The 23243-nt window shown below is 35.8% G+C and overlaps 1 protein-coding gene across 1 annotated transcript in view; it reads right to left on the minus strand.

Moving 5' to 3' along the window:
- Nucleotides 1–23243, minus strand: part of TAF7L (TATA-box binding protein associated factor 7 like) — a 61287-nt gene that overhangs the window by 36981 nt on the left and 1063 nt on the right. Inside the window, 1 exon segment of the mRNA XM_073228196.1 lies at nucleotides 23068–23176. The gene's annotated coding sequence lies outside the window, so the exon portion shown is untranslated.

Genomic DNA, 23243 nt, shown 5'->3' on the forward strand with positions numbered 1-23243 from the left:
TCTGCAGAACTTGGCAGTTTTGTCAGCTTATTCATTGTTTCTGTGAAGATATAGAACCCTGGAGTTTCCTGCTCTGCCATTTTTGGTGATGTCACTTGACAAGTATAGTTACTATAAATTTTTTATTAATTTCCAGAATTCTTATAAAGTTGATTTTGACAGTGTTTGTCAGGTTGTTTGCTGTTTTTGTGAAGGTGAGGAATTTTGAGGTTTCCTACTCTGCAATTTTCATTGATGTCACTCAAACACACGAATTTTTTTTTAATCTGGGCAAATTGTCCATCTCAGTATTTTATCCCCCCAAAGAATCACTGCTGGAAGGAGACAATAGTTTTTCAATTGTCTTTTCACCTGAATAAAATATAAGTAGTTGCAGTGTTACTTTATTGTATTACAGTGTTATAGAGTTGATAGATTAATAATTTCTTCTGCCTTTCTTTAGCTCATGGTGGCCATATATACCTGAAGGAATGTTACTGGTAGTTTGGACTTATATTCAGTAAGCACTCTTTAATTTACAACCTTTTGGAATTATATTTAACTCAATGCTCATATAAAAAAATACAATTTTTTCTCATGGATCACAGTCTGGTTTAGAATGAGCCAACAAGCATTTTGGGTTTCTCTTTTCCCAGATATTTTCAGTGAAAGCTCATTTCTTCTCATAATTGCATGCACACTCACACAGTTAAATAAGCACCAATACATATTTACTTATTTTTCTACAATAAAAAATTATCTCAAGATTGTATCTCTGCCTTTGCCCTACATTCAGATCTGTTTCTGTGTGGCTAAGTCAAAAGCAAATTTAACTCAGCACCTGCTGCCTTGGCCTATTACAGTTCAGTCTCAGTGCTCAAGGCCTGCACTCTAGGGCAGGAACTTTCCTAGGAAAATCTTCCAAATGAGGTGGGGGGCATCCTGGAAACAAATAATGGAAAGAGGTAAGGATAAAGTTGATATCAGACTCTAGAAATTGGAACTGTCTCTGAGCCTTTCAATAAAATCCTGCCTTTTTAGCCTTCTGTTCTGGCATAAGTAGAACTTTCTTAATCATAGCAAAATGAAAATTAAGTGCTCATTTCTCTGGAAAATGTGATACATTTGATCCTTCTTTACTAGTCACTTGTGAACATTTACTGATATTTTTATTAGTGGGTCATAACATATTAGAAATTATCAATCTAAAAAGAAACTGTCAATCTTGACTCACTGCAATAATGATAAAAAAAACTACTAGGGCATCAGTAAGAACTATCTTGTTTTAATAGCTGCTGTGGGCATTATTTAATGGGGAGAAAAAGTAGTGCTAAACTGGAATTTTGTAGAAGTTCAGAGTTTATACAGCACAAGTGTAGTTATAATAGCTTTTGATTCTTTACAGGGGCTGGACTTAACTGTAAGAAGTGTAGTATATGTACAAAATAGTAGATACATCAAGTTTCCTTTATAGCCACATTCCCACACTTAACCATGAACTTTGTGTCTCCTTTGCAGTGGAAATTGGAGAAGCTGCCTATTTTATAGTCTGTGCCTTTGTTCTAGCAACCCCTGGGTACACTGGGTATATTAGTTAGGTAAGCAGAATTAAAATGCTTTACCTGGGACTTCTGTTAGTATCATCATAATTTTTCCTTTATCTTTCTCATTCTTATTTTTAATTCCTATACTCCTGAATTTAATTCTAACTCGTATTTTACTTCTGATGAGGATGATCTTTTTATTTTGCCTTTCTTTTTCTTTACTTAGGAGAAATTTTAATTTTTGGACTGTTCAGAAAATACTGTATAGTTCAATGAATATAAAGCCTACCAACTCTAACATTGGTTAAATTGTTATTTCTTCAGTAGTCTCTCTTTAGTTTAATTAAACATGCCCTTTGCTATTTCTTACTGTGATTTTCAAAGCTGCCCAGTAAAATTAAATTAATCAGCCTTTTTTATTCCTGTTGAAACATTAGGAAAAAAATCTACGTGGTATAAGGAAACTGTAATGAACTTGGTCATTTATACTATTTTTCCAAGAATTAGAAAATTCTACTCAGAATATCCTAAGTCTGGAGAAGAAATTTTAATTCTAGGTCTATTTAATTTTAATCTGTTTTCCTCCTGCTTCAATTTTATTTTCTTCATTTCTGACTGAGTAATTGACTATGCATGGGAAAGATGGCCTGCATCCTAAGTGTTATGGGCTCTTCAGAATGGTGATCTACGCCCAACAGACGGAGCACAGTTCTACCTCATCACAGATGGTAAAGAAACTGAAATATCCAAGTACTGGTGAAGAAACTGGAACATAATTTCAACTTAAAACCCATTTTTTAATATATTTTTTTAATCACTTAACAAGTTAGGCTATGACCAAATACAGTTTTTTTCCCCAAGAATAAGGGTGGTTACTTATAAGAAAATCTATTATCATAATCCATTATATCACCAAATTCAAGAAAAAGGCCCTATGATTGATCACATAAATAAATAGTGAAAAGGAATTTGGTAAAATACAGCAGGAATTCCTAATAAAAACTCTAAGTAAAATAGGAATACAAAAGAATACCTAAATATACTAGTTTATTTACCAAAAACCAACCACAAAGAGTATCCTAAATAGTAAAAGACTGAAGTCATTTTGATTAAAAGCAGGGACTGTACAGACATACCTAATATTTTTATTATTATTTAACATTATTTTAGATATTCTAGACCTGTGCTGTTCAATATGGTAGCTGCTAGTCACATGTGACTATCTACATTTAAATCAATTAAAATTAAATACAATTTAAAATGTAGTTCCTCAGTCTCACTAGCCACATTTAAAATGCTCAATAGCCACCTATGTCTAGTGGCTACCATTTTAGACAGCACAGCTACAGAATGTTACCATCATCACAGAAAATTCTACTGAACAATGCTGTTCTAGAGAATAGGGTAAAATAAGAAAATCTGTGTATATATAGTGTAAAAGATGAGATTAAATGATCTGTCTTATTTTGCTAATGTTATGTTGTATATACAGAAAACCCAAAAAGCTTTAGTAGCAAAAAATCTGTAACTATTAAGAGAATTTGGATTTAATAAAAATACACAATAAATAATTTTCTGTATTATAGCTATACACACTTAGAAATGGAAATGAGGAAAGTATTGCATTTACAATAGCAGAAAAAAGAACTCATAAGCCAGACAAACAAATATAAATACTGCATGATTTCATTTATATGTGGAATCTAAAAAAGTCAAACTGGTAAAAGCAGAGTAGAATGGTTATTCCCAGGATCTGCTTAGGGGTGGGGAGGAAATGGGGAGCTATTGGTCAAAGCATAGAAAGATTCATTTATGTAGGATGAAGATATTCTGGAGATCTAATGTCCAGCATAGTGATTATAGTTAATAATAGTATATTATATACTAGAAATTTTCTAAGAGAATTCATCTTGTGTATTCTCACCACACACACAAAAATCAAAACTATGTGAGGTGAATCATGATTATGTGATGTGAATGTTAATTAGCTTGATTGTGGTTTAATTTCACCATATATACATATATCAGAGCATCATGATATATACCTTATATATGTAAAATTTGTATTTGTCAAGTATACCTCAATAAATACAAAAAAAATTTTTTTAAGAACTTATAAAATAATGTGGAATAAATTTAACCAAAAGACATAGGACCCATATGAGGAAAACTATAAAATCTCATTATGAATATTTTATAAACATAAAACAATTGTATAAACTCATGAAAAGGCACATGCAGTGTTCTTGAATGGGGAGACTTAATATCATAAAAATGTCAATTCTCCCAGAATTAATATATCAGTGTAATGTAATTTCAATTAGAATCCCAGCAAGATATTTTAGGAGAAACTGGATAAAGTAAGAAGCAAAGAAAAGTTTCAAAGATAAGAACAGAGAGGAGCCAAGATGACAGCATGAGTAAGGCAGTGGAATTTCCTCCCAAAATCATACATATTTTTGAAAATACAATAAATACAACTATTCCTAAAAGAGAGACCAGAGGATACAGTACAATAGCCAGGCTACATCTACATCTGCGAGAACTCAGCATCTCATGAAGGGGATAAGATACAAGCCCCAGCCCGGTGGGACACAAGCGCTCCCCCAACCCCAGCTCCTCAGCAGAAAGAAAGGAGTCAGAGCAGGGAGGGAGTGGAAGCCCAGGAATGCTAAATAACCAGACCTAGTAATCCGCACTGGGAACACAGACACACATTGCATGGTGTGCAGGATATTAGAGAAACAGAAAAGTAAAATCTGCAAGCGGGTCCCTGCAGCCGGCACCCCTGGGACAAAAGAAAAGCAAGTGCTTTTTGAAAGTCTTAAAGGGACAGGGGCCTCACGGCTGGATGGAAGCATCCTGGCACACCCAGCCCAGCAGCTGGGAATCCCAGAGAATTTCAGGCATCCGAGCCCCCTGGAAGGCAATGCAGCCTGAGGTCCCTCATGGCAATAAACAGCTTGCCAGTCATTCCCCCTCCAGCGTGGCACTGCCGCAGTGGCCGAGCAGCCAGAGAGCGGCTGCACTCACAGCAGCTGCCGGGAGCCTTCTCCAGGCACGCAGCCACCTGAGCCAGACCCAGAGGCCACCACCAAAGTGCAGCTGCCCGAAACAGGCAGAGGAAACTGGGGCAAGGTGCGAAGGGGCGCCATTCTCGCAGGAGAGCACACCTGGCACGCCTGCCACTCCCTGCAGGGCTCTGGGCTACCCTGATGGTGACCCCGACCATGGCAGCTTAGGGGATTAATCCAGAGGTGGCACCAGGTGTGTGGGTAACCGACACAGGAAGCAGAGAAGGGCAAGGTGACCAGCAAGCAGGAAAGGACTTTGTTCTCCCAGGTGACACACGCGCTACCTGCCAACAACTACCTCTATCACCATGAAAAGGCAGAAGAATTTGGTCCAGTCCAGAATTACACAAACAACCCCCGAGAGAGGGCCTGGGGAGATAGATTTAATCAATCTTCCTGAAAAAGAATTCAAAATAAAGGTCATAACCATGCTGATAGACCTGCAGAGAAATATGCAAGAGCTAGAGGATCAAGTTGGGAGGGAGAATACATAAATAAAACAATCTCTAGAAGGACTTAAGAGCAGAATGGATGAGGTGCAAGAGGCCATTAATGGAATAGAAATCAGAGAAGAGGAACACAGAGCAGCCGAGGCAGAGAGAGATAAAAGGATCTCGAGGAATGAAAGAATATTAAGAGAATTGTGTCCAATCTAAACAGAACAATATTCGCATTATAGGAGTACCAGGAGAAGAAGAGAGAGAGAAAGGGATAGAAAGTGTCTTTGAAGAAATAATTGCTGGAAACTTCCCCAGACTGGGGGAGGAAATAGTCTCTCAGACCATGGAATCCCACAGAACTCCCAACACAAGGGACCAAAGGAGGACAACACCAAGACATATAGTATTAAAATAGCAAAGATCAAAGACAAGGACAGAGAATTAAAGAAAGCCAGAGAGATAAAAAAGGTCACTTACAAAGGAAAACCCATCAGGCTATCATGAAACTTCTCAACAGAAACCTTACAGGCCAGAAGAGAATGGCATGATATATTTAATGCAAGGAAACAGAAGGGCCTTGGGCCAATAATACTGTATCCAGCATGACTATCATTTAAATATGAAAGAGGGATTAAACAATTCCCAGACAAGCAAAAGTTGAGGGAATTTGCCTCCCACAAACCACCTGTACAGGATACTTTACAGGGAATGCTCTAGATGGAAGCACTACTAACGCTAAATAGAAGTCAACAGAGAAAATGAAATCACAACAAAGAAAGCAGATCAACTAAATACTAACTAAAGGCATAAAATAAAATCAACTACTCACAAAAGCAGTCAAAGGAAACACAGAAGAGTACATAATAAAACACCTAACATATAAAGAATGGAGGAGGAAGAATAAGAAGGAACAGAAATAAAGAATCATCAGACTGTGTTTATAATAGCTTAATAAGAGAGTTAAGTTAGATGGTTAAATAGTAAAGAAGCTACGATTGAACATTAAGTAACCACAAATCTAAAGCCTGCAATGGCAATAAGTACATATCTTTCAATAATCACCCTAAATGTAAATGGACTGAATGCACCAATCAAAACACACAGAGTAATAGAATGGATAAAAAAGCAAGACTCATCTATATGCTGCTTACAAGAGACTCACCTCAAACCCAAAGACACACACAGACTAAATGTCAAGGGATGGAAAAAGATATTTCATGCAAACAATTGGGAGAAAAAAGCAGGTGTTGCAGTACTTGTTTCAGACAAAATAGACTTAAAAACAAAGAAAGTAACAAGATAAAGAAAGTAACAAGATAAAGAATGATAAAGGAGGCAGTCCAACAAGAGGATATAACCATTATAAATATATATGCACCCAATACATGAGCACCAACATATGTGAAACAAATACTAACAGAATTAAAGGAGGAAATCGAATGCAATGCAATCGTTCTAGAAGACTTCAACACACCACTCACTCCAAGGACAGATCCACCAGACAGAAAATAAGTAAGGACACAGAGGCACTGAACAACACGCTAGAACAGATGGACCTAACAGACATCTACAGAACTCTACACCCAAAAGAAGCAGGATACACATTCTTCTCAAGTGCACATGGAACATTTTCCAGAATAGAGCTCATACTAGGCCACAAGAAGAGCCTCGGTAAATTCAAAAAGACTGAAATTCTACTAATCAACTTCTCAGACCACAAAGGGATAAAAGTAGAAATAAATTGTACAAAGAAAATAAAGAGGCTCACAAACACATGGAGGCTTGACAACATGCTCATAAATAATCAGTGGATCAATGACCAAATTAAAATGGAGATCAAGCAATATATGGAGACAAATGCCATCAAGAGCACAAAGCCCCAACTTCTGTGGGACGCAGCGAAGGCAGTTCTAAGAGGAAAGTACATAGCAATCCAGGCCTATTTAAAGAAGGAGGAACAATCCCAAATGAATAGTCTAATGTCACAATTATTGAACTTGGAAAAAGAAGAACAAATGAGGCCCAAAGTCAACAGAAGGAGGGACATAGTAAAGATCAGGGAAGAAAAAAATAAAATTGAGAAGAATAAAATAGAAAAAATCAATGAAAGCAAGAGCTGGTTCTTTGAGAAAATAAACAAAATAGATAAGCCTCTAGCCAGACTTAAGAGAAAAAGAGAATGTACACACATCAACAGAATCAGAAATGAGAAAGGAAAAATCATGATGGACCCCACAGAAATACAAAAAATTATTAGAGAATACTATGAAAATCTATATGCTAAGAAGCTGGAAAATCTAGAAGAAATGGACAACTTCCTAGAAAAATACAACCTTCCAAGACTGACCAAGGAAGAAACACTAAAGTTAAACAAACCAATTACGAGCAAAGAAATTGAAATGGTAATCAAAAAACTACCTAAGAACAAAACCCCTGGGCCAGATGGATTTACCTCGGAATTTTATTGGACATACAGACAAGACATAATACCCATTTTCCTCAAAGTTTTCCAGAAAATAGAAGAGGAGGGAATACTTCCAAACTTGTTCTATGAAGCCAGCATCACCCTAATACCAAAACCAGGCAAAGACCCCACCAAAAAAGAAAATTACAGACCAATATCCCTGATGAACATATATGCAAAAATACTCAACAAAATATTAGCAAACCGAATTCAAAAATACATCAAGAATGTTTTGTTGCCCTTGTCTAGCTTGGATTAATACTTAGTCTATAAGCACACACCTGATCATCTACATTTGCCCTCTTACAGCACTAAACTATGTTTTCTACCTTTATCTTGCATCTACCTACCACTTCAGCATTTTATTAATAATAATAATAATAATAAGGGAGAAATGTGGGATTCACATATAAATCAAGTATAAAAATCAAATGAATAATCATATTTGACCTGATTGTTTATAGTTCATGATGCATGATCAAAACTGAAAGTTTCTGTGATGACTGCCCTTGTACTGTTCACCATGTAAGAACTTATTCACTATGTAAGAACTTGTTCACCATGTAAGAACTTGTTCATTATGCTTCAGAAGATTGGAGACTGTTGAGAATTAGGCTTGGGTTGATTAATGATTGTGCAATGAGCCCCCTATACAGAATTTTATTGTTGTTAACAATCATTTGATCAATAAATAAGAGAGATGCCCTCTCAAAAAAAATACATCAAGAAGATCATACACCATGATCAAGTGGGATTCATCTCAGGGATTCAAGGATGGTACAACATTCGAAAATCCATCAACATCATCCACCACATCAACAAAAAGAAGGACAAAAACCACATGATCATCTCCACAGATGCTGAAAAAGCATTTGACAAAATTCAACATCCATTCCTGATAAAAAACTCTCAACAAAATGGGTTTAGAGGGCAAGTACCTCAACATAATAAAGGCCATATATGACAAACCCACAGCCAACATCATACTGAACAGCGAGAAGCTGAAAGCCTTTCCTGTAAGATCAGGAACAATACAGGGATGCCCACTCTCCCCACTGTTATTCAACATAGTACTGGAGGTCCTAGCCATGGCAATCAGACAAAACAAAGAAATACAAGGCATCCAGATTGGTAAAGAAGAAGTCAAACTGTCACTATTTGCAGATAACATGATATTGTATATAAAAAACCCTAAAGAATCTACTTGAAAACTGCTAGATCTAATATCTGAATTCAGCAAGTTGCAGGATATAAAATTTATACACAGAAATATGTTGCTTTCCTATACACTAACGATGAACTAGCAGAAAGAGAAATCAGGTAAACAATTCCATTCACATTTGCATCAAAAAGAATAAAATTCCCAGGAATAAACCTAACCGAGAAAGTGAAAGACCTATACCCTGAAAACTACAAGACACTCAAAGAGGACACTAACAAATGGAAACTCATCCCATGCTCTTGGGTAGGAAGAATTAATATTGTCAAAATGGCCATCCTTCCTAAAGCAATCGACAGATTCAATGCAATGCCTATCAAAATACCAACAGCATTCTTCAACAAACTGTAACAAATAGTTTCAAAATTAATACGGAACCACAAAAGACCCCAAATAGCCAAAGCAATCCTGAGAAGGAAGAATAAAGCAGGGGGGATTTCACTTCCCAACTTTAAGCTCTACTACATAGCCACAGTAATCAAGACAATTTGGTACTGGCACAAGAACAGACCCACAGACCAGTGGAACAGAATAGAGAGCCCAGATAGTAACCCAAACATATATGGTCAATTAATATATGATAAAGAAGCCATGGACATACAATGCGGAAATGACAGCCTCTTCAACAGCTGGTGTTGGCAAAACTGGACAGCTACATGTAAGAGAATGAAACTGGATCATTGTCTAACCCCATACACAAAAGTAAATTCAAAATGGATCAAAGATCTGAATGTAAGTCATGAAACCATAAAACTCTTAGAAAAAAGCATAGGCAAAAATCTCTTGGACATAAACATGAACAACTTCTTCATGAACATATCTCCCTGGGCAAGGGAAACAAAAGCAAAAATGAACAAGTGGGACTACATCAAACTGAAAAGCTTCTGTACAGCAAAGGACAACACCAATACACAAGAAGGCATCCTACAGTACAGGAGAATATATTCATAAATGACAGATCCGATAAAGGGTTGACATCCAAAATATATAAAGAGCTCACGTACCTCAACAAACAAAAAGCAAATAATCCAATTAAAAAATGGGCAGAGGAGCTGAACAGACAGTTCTCCAAAGAAGAAATTCAGATGGCCAACAGGCACATGAAAAGATGCTCCACATCACAGTCATCAGAGCAATGCAAATTAAAACCACAATGAGATATCACCTCACACCAGTAAGGATAGCCAGCATCAAAGAGACTAAGAACAACAAATACTGGTGAGGATGCAGAGAAAGGGGAACCCTCCTACACTGTTGGTGGGAATGTAAGTTAGTTCAACCATTGTGGAAAGCAGTATGGAGGTTCCTCAAACTAAAAATAGAAATACCATTTGACCCAGGAATTCCACTCCTAGGAATTTACCCTAAGAATGCAGCAGCCCAGTTTGAAAAAGACAAATGCACCCCTATCTTTATTGCAGCACTATTCACAATATCCAAGAATTGGAAGCAACCTAAGAGTCCATCAGTAGATGAATGGATAAAGAAGATGTGGTACATATACACAATGGAATATTATTCAGCCATAAGAAGAAAACAAATCCTACCATTTCCAACAACATGGATGGAGCTACAGGGTAGTATGCTCAATGAAATAAGCCAGGCGGAGAACGACAAGTATCAGATGATTTCACTTATCTGTGGAGTATAAGAACAAATGAAAAACTGAAGGAGCAAAACACGAGAAGACTCACAGAATCCAAGAATGGACTAACAGTTACCAAAGGGAAAAGGACTGGGGAGGATGGGTGGGAAGGGAGGGATAAGGGGTAAAAAAGAAAGGGGTCATTATGATTAGCATGTATAATGTGGGTGGGGCATGGGGAGGGCTGTGCAACACAGAGAAGACAAGTAGTGATTCTACAACATCTTACTATGCTGATGGAGAATGACTGTAATGGGGAATGTGGGGGGTACTTGATGATGGGGGGAGTCTAGTAAACATAATGTTCCTCATGTAATTGTAGACTAATGATCCCCCCCCCAAAAAAAGGTAAGAACACTAAAGGAGGATTTGTCTTGTTAGGTAGTAAGCAATTAAGCTAATTGATCAAATCAGCATAATGTTACTGTAAGATTAGACAAACAGATCAGTGTAACAGAATAGCAAATCCAGAATGAGATCCCAGGATATGTAAAAACTTAATGTATGACCAAGGTAAATACTTCAGTTCAATGAGAAAAGACTGGATTATTTAATAATTGATACTGGCACAATTGCTATCCACTTGGAAGAAAATAAAAATGGATTCTTATCTTACACAATATCAAAAAATAAATCCAGTTGGCTTAATAGTTAATATAAAGGTAAAATGGTAAATATGGAAAGTCTGGTAGACTGTGGATAGAGTGCAGGGGAAGGGGAAGTGTATATCCAGAAGCTACATAAATAGTAGAGATAGACCTATTCAACTATATACACATTGAAAAGATATTTTTAGAATGAAAAATAAATCAGTTTGTTCTTATATTTCCTGTTCAAAATCAAGGTTATAGATTTTACTTTTTTATTTTATATTTGTATATCTTTTCTCTTTTGCTGAAATCTCTGTTGCTAATGACATTAACATAATTATTTACTTTATTCTACTCTATATCCAGTATTTATTTAACTTAGTCTACTATATATCTAGATAACAGTGAGTAAATGGTGAGCTGGAATTCAAACACAGAAAAGTTTGACTTCTAACTACTCCCCTATTTTTAAAGTAACAATTCCAGTATTATTACTAACAAATAGTATTATTGAATGTCATTTAAGTTTTTTATGATTCTTTTTGTCTTCATGATATATCCCACCAGTTTAGTCAAATTACTGTGTTTTAAACAGAAGGAACAAAATAGCAGTAGACTCATAGACACTGAGAATGGACTAGTGGTTACCAAGGGGTAGGGGTAGGGGCAGGTGGAGGGTGAAGGAGATAAAGGGCACAATAATTCACAATCACAATGTAAGTTGGTCATGGGGATGGTATTACAGCATGGAGAATATAGTCAATGATTCTGTAACATCTTGCTACATTAACAGATAGTAACACCATTAGAGGAGGGTGAGTATTTAATAATATGGGTAACTGTTGAACCACTGTGTTGTATATTTGAAACCCACATGAGATTGTATACCAACGATGCTCTAATACCAAAAAAAGTCACTGTATTTTAAAGAAACCTAGAATAATTCTCTGTGCCTTTCTTCCAACAACTGATATATATTTATAGTAACTTGTATTTATTTTGTTTTCAACTCCAGGGTTTTTTGGTTTTTGTTGTAACTGAAAAAATTTACATGATTCGAAAGTCAATACTATAAAAAGACTCCTTCAGAGAAGTCTAGCGTTTGTACCTGACCCCCAAGAGCATGTTCCTTCCTCAAGGAACACTGAAGTAACCATTTTTATTAGCTCTTAGTTTATACTTTCATTGTTCATTTTTGAAAACATAAACAAGTAGTTATACATGCTCTTATTTTCCCTCTTTCTTTCATAAAAAGTAACATACTTTAATACTGTTCTGTGCTTTGTTTTTTCATTTAATGGCATACATTGGAGATCACTGCATAGCAGTATATAGAAACCTTTTTCATTTCTTTTTACAGCTACATGGCATTCCATTGTTTCCATGTATCATGTTTTATCCAGCAAGTCTACTATGATGGATATTTGGGTGGTTTAAGACTGGGGAAAAATGTCTTGCTAGTGGGTATGTGGGAAAAGAGTATTGTGAAATAATAGACAATATATATATTGGTCTCTGACCCTCATTCCTGGCACAGAGCTCCTGAAAACCTTTAATTTCCTAAGTAATGGGAGCACCAGTAGCATCTTTTGTTCTAATATTTGGTCTTTGACCATGGTTCCTGACACAGAACTCCTAAATCTGTTGTAATTTCCTAGGTGATAGGAGTGTCTTTGGTTCTAATGAGGCAACTCTTAGTGGTCACCTGAATGACTTCAGGATGGGAACTCATCACCAGAAAGACCCAGCCATGATTAGAAGCTGGGAACCTCAGCCCTGCTTCCCATCCTCCAGGAAGAGGAGAGAGGCTGGAAATGTAATTCATACTCCATCATGTCTACTCGATGAAGCCTCTATAAAAATTACAATAATATGGGGTTTGGAGAGCTTCTGAGTTAGTAGACACATTTACATGCCAGGACACATTTAAAGCCACAGAGACAGAAGCTCCTACACTCAGGACCCTTCTGGACCTTGCCCCATATATCTTATTGTTCAACTGTTCATTCATATCCTTTATTACATCTTTTATAATAAACCAGTAAACAGAAGTGTTTTCATGAATTCTACTGAGTTGTTCTAGCAAATTATCAAACCAGAGGGGGTCATGGGAACCTGGTTTATAGTTGGTTGGTCAGAAGTACAGGTGACAACCTGGGACTTTTGACTGGTGTCTGGAGTGGAGCAGTCTTGTGGGACTGAACCCTTAACTTGTAGGATCTGATGCTAATCCCAGATTGACAGTGTTAGAATTGAACTGAATTGTAGAATACCCAGCTGGTGTCAGACAATTGCTTGATGTGTGGAAAACCCACACATCTGGTATCAGAAGTACTGTGTGGTGGTAGTGAGAGTAAAGGAGAAACACTGGAGGAAGAGTGTTTTTTCCCATACAGGTATTCTTACACACCGATGGTAGAAATATTTAGTATTATAGCCATGGAAAACAATCTGGCAATATCTATGGGATATTTTAAAGATGCATATAATATCATCCCATTTTTAAAAACAATGATAAAAAATACACGTATCCATATCCATCTACTTACCTATCATCTATATTTATCTGTCATGTACCTAGGCTTATCTAGGTGTGGGGGAAATGGAAAGATAAATATTAGGTGGTTAACTTGTGTGGCAGGGGTAGAAGTGGAGAACAGTTGGGGTACCCAAGTGAAAAAAAAAAAAAAGAAAAATGGCTGTGGTCAATAAAGTATATATTTATTTACATTTATGCATTTAGGTAAAATTATATGGATATAAGTGAAAGTATTTTTTAATTACTTAGAAAATATAATGGAAGAAAGACCCCATTTCATATAATAGCATAAAATTTTAGATATTTTTTAATTACTTATAAAATATAATGGAAGACCCCATTTCATATAATAGCATAAAATTTTAGACTGCCTAGGAATAAAATGCATGTAAGGACCTATATGCAAAGAACTATGAATCTTTAATGAGAAACATAAAAAGACTTGAAAGAGGTTTTCCATATTGCATAAGGGGGAGACTCAATATTGCAAAAATGTCTGTTCTCAAATTATGTGTAATTGTAATGCAATCCCAATAGAATTTTTATATTAGAATTTGGTAAAATATTCTGAATTTCTTTTAGAAGAAGAAACAGTCAATTTTTGGAGAAAACAGTGAGGGTAGTTGTTCTACGAGCTATTAAGATGTATTATAAAGCAACAGTAAATAAGACAGTATAGCAAAGACACAAGAATTGGCAGTGGATAGGGTGACCAACTATTCCCATTTTCCCAGGACTGAGGGGTTGCCCAGTACATGGGACTTTCAGTGCTAAAACTGAGACAGTGCTGAGCAAACTGGGATGGCTGGTCATCCTAACAGTGGAAAAGAATAGACAGCCCAGAAGCAAACCTTAATAGGCAATAGGAGATCACAAATCAGTGAGAAAAGGAAGGATTTTGTAAGAGATGATACTCAGAGAAATGGTAACTATTTGGAAAAATATAAATTAGGGCCCTATTTCATACCATATGCCAAAATAAATTCCATATGGATTGGTGAATTAGATATAAATATAAAAAGTGAAAACACAAAACAATAAGATTATATAGGTAAACATTTCTCTTATTTTGGTATGGGAAAGAAATTCCTAGGTATGGCAAAAGATATCACAGAAAAAATATTGATATACTTGACTATATAATGTAATTTTTACATCCATTAGAAAACAGCACACATGAGAAAAGCAAATTATAAATTAGAAGTAAAAGATTTTCAAAAATACTGTTGACCATTGAACAATGCAGAGGTTAGGGGAACCACCTCCCAGTGCAGTCAAAAAATCCATGTTTACCTTTTCACCCCCCCTAAAACTTAACTACAAATATCCTACTGTTGACCAGAAGCCTTACCAATAACATAGTCAATTAGCACATAGTTTGTATGTTTTATGTATTATATACTGTATTCTTCCAATAAAGTAAGTTAGAGATAAAAATGTTTTCCAAATCATTGTCAATTTCCAAAAAAATGTCCATTTATTGAAAAAAATCTATATATAAGTGAACTATACAGTTTAAACCCAGTTGTTCATGGTTCAATTTTTTATGATAAACTAAAAGTAGCCACAGCCAAAAGCTCCGAAGGAGACATGATGACTCTATGTACTATGGTATCCTGGAGGGGGTTTTAGAACAGAAAAAGGGCAATAGGTAAAAAATAAGGAAATATGAATAAAGTATAGACTTTAGTTCACAATAATGTATCAATATTGGTTCATTAATTATGACAAATGTACCACACTAATGTAAGGTGTTAACAATAGGGGAAACTGGGTGAGGGTGTGAAAACTCTTCATGCTATCTTCACAACTTTTCTGTAACTCTAAAGCTATTCCAAAATAAGTTTATTAAAATATACAAGATAAACTGGCTAATGTCCATACATTATAACTTTTTATAATATATGACTTAATACATATTACATGTAACATATATATATGCAAGAAACATGTATAAACATATAAGTATATAAAATGCAAGCAAATTAGAAAAATGAACGTCTGTAAAGAATTGTGGGCAAAGCATATAAATAAGTGGTTAATATGTGAAAAAAAATTCAGCCCTATTCTAATACACTACCAATAGGTATGTGAATGGTTTCAACCTTTCTGGAAAACAGTTTGCCAATATATAGTAAGAGCCTTAAAATATTCATACTTTGACTTAGTAAGTCCACTTCAGGGTAACTACCCTAAAGGGTTTATTTGAAGCACACACAATGTTTTATGGGCAAAGATGTTCTTCACTGGGTTATGTATAATAGGAAATAAGTGGAGAATATCTAAATGTGCAACATTTGAGGAATATTGTGGTGAGTTTTATGATCTGTGCATACCATGAAGCCATTCAAATATACTGAAGAAGAGTGTAGTATAACAATCAAGAGCATGGGTTTTGGAGACAGATCTGAATTCAAGTTGAAGCACAATCACTGACTATGTGATTTGGGGCAAATCACTTAACGGTCTTTCTAAGCTGTACTTTTCTTATCTGTAAAATAGGGATAACAGGTTTGACCCATAGAGGTTTTGTGATAATTGAGATTATTTATGTGGTTAGTACAGTGCTTGGCAGATAGCTTAGTTAACAGTAACTCACAGTAACTCTAGGATGTAGGTTTTTTACAGATGACAAAATGGGAGCAGAGAAGATGAGTCACTCACCTGTTACACAGGTAGTAAATGGTGAGTTGGAATTCAAACAAAAGTTTGGCTTCAAAACCCACGTTCATAGCCACAACACTAAAATGCAGTTGTCGCTGTTGCTACTTAATAATGTGGGAAAATGTTTAAGGAAAAGTGTTGAGTAAAAAAAGTGGAATACAAGATTTTATGTGTAGAATCATTCAGAATTTTCTTTGAAAATCTTGTGTATATATATATAAACATGCATAAATTAAAAATCAAAGAAAATATGCTAATATATTAAAATGATTATCTTTTGAGTAAAGTGTTTAGAACAACCTGGCACATAGAAAATGTTAAGTCTTATCATTATGATAATTTATTTTGATGTTCGGAAGATTCAGCAAAATAGTCTAAGTGTAAATTTAGTGGTATTTATCCTGCTCAGGACTCAGACTTCCTGAATCTGAGAATTTACATCTTTAATTCATCACTTCTGGAACACTCTCAGCCATTAGGTCTTTGAATATTACTTTTTTTCCATTTGTCCTTTATGTCTCTTTACCTCTCTGTGCTGTATTCTGTGTATCCATATTCCAGTTTACCACTTTTTGTCTTTAGCTGTGCTCAATTTGTGGTTTAATCTATCCACTGCTTTTAATTTTAAAACTATTTTTTTTTACTTGTAGAATTTTTTTTCATTTGATCTTTTTTAAAGAGTGTTATTCTTGTCTCCTGTTTTTAATTATGTCTTTAGTCATTTTAAACAGCTGTTCCACAGTGTGTATTAGATGATTCTATCATTTGAAGATTTGGGATCTAATCCTGCTGTTGTGTCTTCAGACATCGGCTTATGGTGGGTGTCTCTTCATGTGTTTCTTAATTTTTTATTAAGTCATGCTCAATGTGGCTCTACCTGTGGGAATCTTGTGGAGGGCTTGTCTCTTGTCTCTCTACAGCTCTTTTATCTTGCTTCTGCCAGGTAGTTCATGGGATATCAATAGCTAGGAACCACTTTATACTAATTTTTTGACATGGAGGATGCCTGGACCTTGCAACATACATTTTGAACCCTATGTGAAAGCAGGCTTGAGGTTAAAAATTCTCACAGAGACATTTTTTCCACTTTCCCATATCCCAAGTGATCTCTATAAAGTAAGGAATGGATTTTTTGGTTTAGCTCACCCTTATTGAAGGTATAGTCCTTTGAAAGTTCCAACTTTCTACAGGTGTCTCAGTTCCAACTGTCTGCCTTACTTAGGCCCAGGCCTCTGTCTCCTGACCCCACATAGCCATCAAAACCTAAGCACCTTACTTAGTGAGCTAACCAAGCCATATTTCTAAGTGTTTTGTAGTGTAGGAGGGTTTTCAGGCTCTTTTGGCTGCCATATTACTGGAAATGTACATCAAAAGAGTATTTTTAAAAGAAAATAATCTTAAAATGGCAGGTAGCATTGACTTACATGTTAATTCTTTATTGAGAAGGCCATCCTCCTTTCTTTCATAGAAAAATGTAAATAATTTTCTCTTGCCCTATTTCATTTTTAAATATTTTTGCTTGCCTAAAAAATAAAACAAAAATATCAACCTACCAGTTACCTGAGAGGTCTGCTGCCCTTTATTTTTTTTTATCCTAGTCTCGGCACATTTGGCAGAATTCCAGACTTCTTGCCAATGCCTTCCCAAGGGCTATAGTGAGGCTGAGGAGGATACAACTCATATATGTACCTTTAATATATGGTTGGGTCATTTTTAATGTGAGAAAATTGATCAGATGATCTCAATGTTTTGGGTGAGCTCTGTAACAAAAATAAAGCTACCTGGCATGCTTCTTAGATAGGAGAGAGTAATTAATTTCCTTTGACACATTTCTGGAATGCATATGTAATATAATATGGATACAGAATAGGTTGTAAATGGGCGAATCTTGAATGCTTGGTTATCCTCTTTTTTTTTTTTCCTCTTACTCTTCTTCTTTAGTCATCAAAACTTAGCCTATCTATCTCGGAATTACATCTCTACCTTAAAAACTGACTGGGTCTCTACTTCCATTCTTGTTCTTTTTTTAGTCCTCAGCGCTGGTATGATCATAACCCTCCTAAAACATGTGATTAAAATACTTGAGAGGTTTCCCATCACCTTCAAAGTCAAGCCCAAACTCCTTAGCATGGCATAACTGAATACTCCATGTTTACCTTGTGATTCTCATCTCCACGGGTGCTCCAATATCTACCTTGCATTTAAATTGTGCCAGGTTACTAGCATTCCCCCCAAATCAATATTCTTATTAGGCCTAAGAAAATAATGAAAATATTATCACTTTTAATGAAAATATTTATGAGTTTGCTTCCATTAAAGCCCAGGAAAGTAAAACTTAATAAATTCTGATTTCAGTATAAATAAAATATTTAAACTTAGTGCTGTTTTAATGTATCTACTTCTCAATTTTCAACTTTTTTTTCCAACTGCTTTAATGTTCTGAGAAAAAATTAACCATTCAGGAATACATTAAAAAAATATATGGTACCCACATTTTTCCTTTCGCCTCAGGCTCTAGGATGGCTCCATGTGGCACTGTTGTTGATCCTGTCTTTTTTATGCATCATGGATTTTTGCGTTATTTTTAATTGAAAAATGTTGCATTAGAATATAATTTATCTTGATTACTGAGTTTTTTTGGCATCCCCTAAATTTTTCACACAAGGCAAGTGGGTGCCTTACTCACCTCACCCTTATCCCAGCCTTGCTTCACATCCCTAGATATAGAATCTGTTTGAGATTAGTAAGCATTTTGAAAAGAGGACTTTTATTCCTGGGAGAGGTTTCCATCATACCTCTTCACTTTTTAGTACTGAGTTTCCAAAGTAGGGAGAAATTTTATTCTTAAAATAGTATTTATTTTTTGAATAGGTAATACATTGACATGTTTCAAAATTCAAAAGGCACAGAGAAAAGATAAATAGTAAAAGGTCTCCCTCCCACCCCTACCCTCTAATCACCTAGTTCTTCTCCCCAGAGGCAATTAATGTTAACACTATCCTTCAAGAGATAATTTATGCTTATTCATTATCAAGCAAATGTGTACATATATTTTAATCTCCTCTTCTTATACAAATGGTAGCATATTATATCTTGTCCTGTTTTAACAATATATATTGGAGCTCACTCCATATTGGCATATAAAGAGGTTCTTCATTCTCTTTTATAGCTGCATAGTAAGTATTTCATTGTAGAAACATCATTTATTCAATATCTGATTGAGACACAGGCTGCTTCCAGTGCCTTTCTATTACAAACAATGTTGCAGTGAATAACCTTGTTTATGTGTCATTTTGAACATGTGAGTATCTCTACAGGATGAATTCCTAGAAGTCAGATTTCTGGAATAGAAAGTTTGTACAACCACAATTTGGTAGATATTGCTAAACCGTCCACTGAGGAGGCACCAAATTACACCCCCACCAGTAATGTGAGTACCTGTTTCCTTACACCCACACACAACAGTATGTTATCAGACTTGCTTTGCTAGTCTAACAAGTGAGATGATATCTCAGTGTGGGTTTCTTAATTTCTCTTGAATATAAACTTTTCACATGTTTGTGAGCCATTTGTATTTACATGTATTTGAACTGTCTCTTTATATCCTTTGCCCATTTTCCTATTGAATGATTTGGTCTTTTATTATTGATTTGTACAGGTCCTTTATATAATAAGTAAATTAGTCCTTTAGATGAAAGTTTTAAGTATGTGTTCCTCATTTGTTGTTTATCTTTTAACTTTGCTAATGGAAGCTTCTTCCTGTTCAGGATTTTTTTATGTAGACAAAATTAACAACCTTTTATTTTATGAGTTTTGTGTGAAGTGGGGAAGCTTGATGAAAGCCCACTAAAGAATAAAGACTAAGAGGGATTTTGGTAACCACTGTATCAGTAAGGAAGGGAATGTAAATCAGAGTTAACTGTTAGAAAATTGCAAAATTCTGCAACCTTTGCACTTTCCCCATTTTCAGTGTGTTGTCCTATGTTGATTTCCCCTTAGTGATTCAAAATAAAACCCTGAACATGCTAAGGGCCTATGTGCTTGTCGTGAATAGGAAGAATGAGATGAATTAGGAATGATAGTTAATCTGATGGGAAGAAGAACCCCAGTGTTCACAGCCTTAAGAAAAGAAGAAAGAGAGCAGCCCCAAGATTTGCCTGAGGGAAGGAAAGAAGAAATTGCTTGAAAAATGGGATCAGCTTTTTTGACCTGGTGGCCTACCATGCCACATGATGATGAATAGCTATTTAGAAAAAGAACTAGGCAGTGTTGCTAATGTTTCCTTTGTAGTGACAAGGTACATATTGTGACCACATCAGATAATTTTCATTTTAACACCACAGGTTTAGAACACAAGTCAGTCATGTTATATAGCAAATGATTTAAGCCTATGGAAATAACTGTAAGTCTGAAGGACAGTTTAACAAGCAACTGCTTGTTCCTGACCCCCACTGCTTCCTTCTTTATCCTTTCTGTCTTCTACTCCTTCCTCCTCTCCTTATCAAAGTACAATGTTACAACTCAAGTGTTATTTTATCTTTTTCTCTTGGCTTGTTTCTAAATTTTGCTGTTAAAAGTTTATACAATGATGTATTTGTAATCTTTGCAGTATTTCTGACTTCAGGGGTATGTTCCTTAAATTGGAAGGTAGCAATAAACAATTCCAGGAGTTACCAGACACTGGAGCTACGGAACTGGGGATAGCCATCTGTGTAACCACCCTCTGCAGCCCATTCAATATGATCAGTTCTGCCACCTTCCTCTCTTCCTAGTCACTTTTGCTGCCCTTTGAACCCCAAGGTAACCTCTCATTAGCACATTACTCTATACCCTACCTACTTCCCTATCATGTTTTAATCCCTTTCCACTTCACTCTAGACTTCTCCCTCCCCATATTCCTAATGTCTTGTCCAGCCCCTTTCAATCTTACATAGTCTTTTGCCTGAATTAGTGATACTCTTGTTACTGTTCTCTCTGCATTAATCCAACTACCATATGGCTGCTAAAGTGATCTTTCTAAATGCAAATAAGGAGGCAAGGGGGAGGACTTTGATTTATTTTAAGCAATGCTGTATTGTTTGGAAGTTTTAAAACATTAAGTACTTTTGTCATGTAAAAAGTGCAATTTTACTCCACTGTTTAAAACTCTCCAATAGCTTTCCACTGATTGCAAGATAAAACTCAAAATTCTTAATGTTAGTGTTCAGTTAGCTCTGCCACTTCATCAACCAGTCAGCTTCATTAAGTGGCTTCTTGTTCTCTTGTTCTCCCAGACAGTAACTCTGAAAGGATTATCAAAGAGGCTCAGTTCTGAATAGTAATAAACAATAGCTACCATTAAAGCCTCTAGTATGCCAGGTGCTTTACACGTGATCTCACTTTTCAACCCTGTAAGGTTACCATTTCAATTTCATAGATGAAGACACGGAGGATAAGAGGTTAAGTGACTTCTTCAAGGTCACACAACTGTTAGCAGAGTCAGTATCTGCACCCAGTTCTGCCTGACTCCCAAACCTTTCACTACACCATGCTATTTCTAGAATGAAATGTTCCAGTCATTCTGGCCCTGACTTTAAAGAAACATTACTTCCCATCTTTAAACACATTAGGAGGCAGTTGAGTATAGTAGGTCAGATCTCCAGCTCTGGAGTTAAACTGCCTGAATTAAAATTCCATCCTTACAATATAGGTTCTCAGTGGAACCTTGAATAAATTACTGAGCCTCAGCTTCTCCATCTATAAAATAGGTGTGTAATAATAGTTCCTCTTTCAGAATTCTAATTTTAAGTAGACGATCCATGTAAAATACTAGTACAAAATATGGCAAATAGCATGCATACTCAATAAAGTCTAGCTATCATTATTATTATTATTATTATTATTATATTATTATTATTATTATTATTATTTAGCTTATAACAACAGAAATTTATTCCCTCACAGTTCTGGAGATCAGAAGTCTGAAATCAAGGTGTTAAGGCCACACTCCCTCTAAAGGCTCCTGGGGAGAATCCTTCCTTGCCTCTTCCAGCTGTGGGTGGCTATAAAGCCTAGCTATTACATTGCAGTTACATCCCAAAATTCTGTTGGTCCTTTTGTTCATCTAGAGTTCTTGATCAGCACACCTGAATCCTGGTTTGTTCTATCCTAATGGGTCCTTCATGTACTTCTCTGTAGCAGAAAGGACCATAATTACATGATACAGGCTTTGCTTTTTGAGAGTGATTTTTGTAAGATATAGCTTTAGATATATGACACAAATTTTATTATTTCATCCATTAAATGGCTAATTGCTCAAATGCTGCTTACTTAAGGTGTTACAGAATGCAATGATTTAATTGTCAAATTACTTTAGCATTTCTATGTAAGTACTAAAAATAGTAATTGAATTATTTTTTTATTACAGGATTCATCTTTTCTGCCTCGTGTGTGGTGACTAGTTCCACTTGCTTGTCTTTATAGTGGGACCTCATGATGGTCAAAGTAACCTCCTGGTGTATAATCTGCTTCTCTATTGGCTCACTTTCTGTGTCAGGTATCAAGTTTGGGCATTTGCCTTGTAGCAGCTATTATAGGGAAGCCAGTCACAAAACCAGCTCTAGGCCAGGTACTCTTGATTTTTCTTGTGATTTGTGTAAACATTCAAATGAACTATCTGAACAAGGCCTTGGATAGTTGCAGTACCTATGCAATCATTCCTATGTGGTATTTCCTTTTCCCTAATGCCATCATCACCTGCTTTGCCATTCTTTTCAAGGAATGGCAGCACAGGCCCTCAACAACTTTAGTGGTATCACCTGTGGTTTCCTTACCATAGCTCTTGCCTTTTTTCCTCCACACCTTTTGAGATGTTGCTTTTGGTCTGCACCTGTTGCCCCTTGACTAAAGATCAATAAATCTAGACAATACCTTTATCCTTCCATGGAATGAAAATGAAGGTGACCAGACTTTTCTCCATCAGCCTCTTTTGAGTCCAGAAGATGCTAGTGGTTCCACATTAGGTCTATACTCCAGTCTACTGGGATTTGAAGCCAGAGGAAGGAAATCCAGTCAATATAACCTCTTCTACTAAACTTATAGAACTG

The sequence above is a fragment of the Manis javanica genome, chromosome X, assembly GCF_040802235.1.
Source record: "Manis javanica isolate MJ-LG chromosome X, MJ_LKY, whole genome shotgun sequence".
Classification (NCBI taxonomy): Eukaryota; Metazoa; Chordata; class Mammalia; order Pholidota; family Manidae; genus Manis; species Manis javanica.